This window comes from Octopus bimaculoides, chromosome 17 (genome assembly GCF_001194135.2).
Source record: "Octopus bimaculoides isolate UCB-OBI-ISO-001 chromosome 17, ASM119413v2, whole genome shotgun sequence".
Lineage (NCBI taxonomy): Eukaryota > Metazoa > Mollusca > Cephalopoda > Octopoda > Octopodidae > Octopus > Octopus bimaculoides.
In genome coordinates, this window is record NC_068997.1 from 26,015,060 (window position 1) to 26,016,054 (window position 995).

A 995-nucleotide genomic window follows, 5' to 3' on the forward strand; every position below is an offset into this window, starting at 1 on the left:
GAGAGAGTGGGTGAGAGAGAGAGAGAGAGAGAGAGAGAGAGAGAGAGAGAGAGAGAGAATAGGGGATGAGAGAGAGAGATAGTGAAAGAAGTGAGTCTTAAAGTCCAGATGACTACGACCGGAAGGGTGGTTGTTTATACGTAGATTAGCCGTGACCGGATAAACAGGTTTGGGTGGATCGCTAGAGGATTGAACCTCTAGAGCAGGATACTACACAAAGTTTCTTATTTGATCTGGTTAAAGAGTAATGGGAAAAAAAACTACGGAAGAGCATAACATCACGTTTGAATCAGACATGGGTGATGTATGGATGTATCGTTCGCGTATCTTCTCTTTTATTCTTTATCTTTTAGTTGTTCAAATCATTAGACTGCGGCCATGCTAGGGTACCGCTTTGAAGAATTTTAGTCGAACGAATCGATCTCAGTACCTTTTTTTTAAAGCCTGGTATTTGTCCCATCGGTCTTTTTGCTGAACTGCTGAGTCAGGAGTACGTGAACACATAAATATTGGTTATCAAGCGATGATAAAGAACAAACACAAACACAAAAACACATATCACACACACACACACACACACACACACACACACACACACACACGTTTGTGTGTAGGTACGTACGACTGCTTTTTTTTATTTCCCATCTAACAAATGAACTCACAAGGCTTTGGTCAGCCCAGTGCTATAGTAGAAGACACTTGCCCAAGATGACACGCTCTGGGACTGTAGACCAAACCTGTAAAGATTTGTGAAAAAAAAAAATCTTAATCTTATGGCGATTCCTAACAACCATACTGATATTTGTCTCGTCCGAATTTTACAGAAATTTTCTGTTACATTTATTGTTTTAAATGCAGTAATTAAGAAGCTTCCATGGCCAAGCGAGTCACCAGATATGAAACCAATTGAACACTTCTGGGGTATAATGGACAGGACACTTCGTAAAAAGAACAAGAAAGCATCCCCAAAGCCAGATCTTTAGAGATTACTGTAT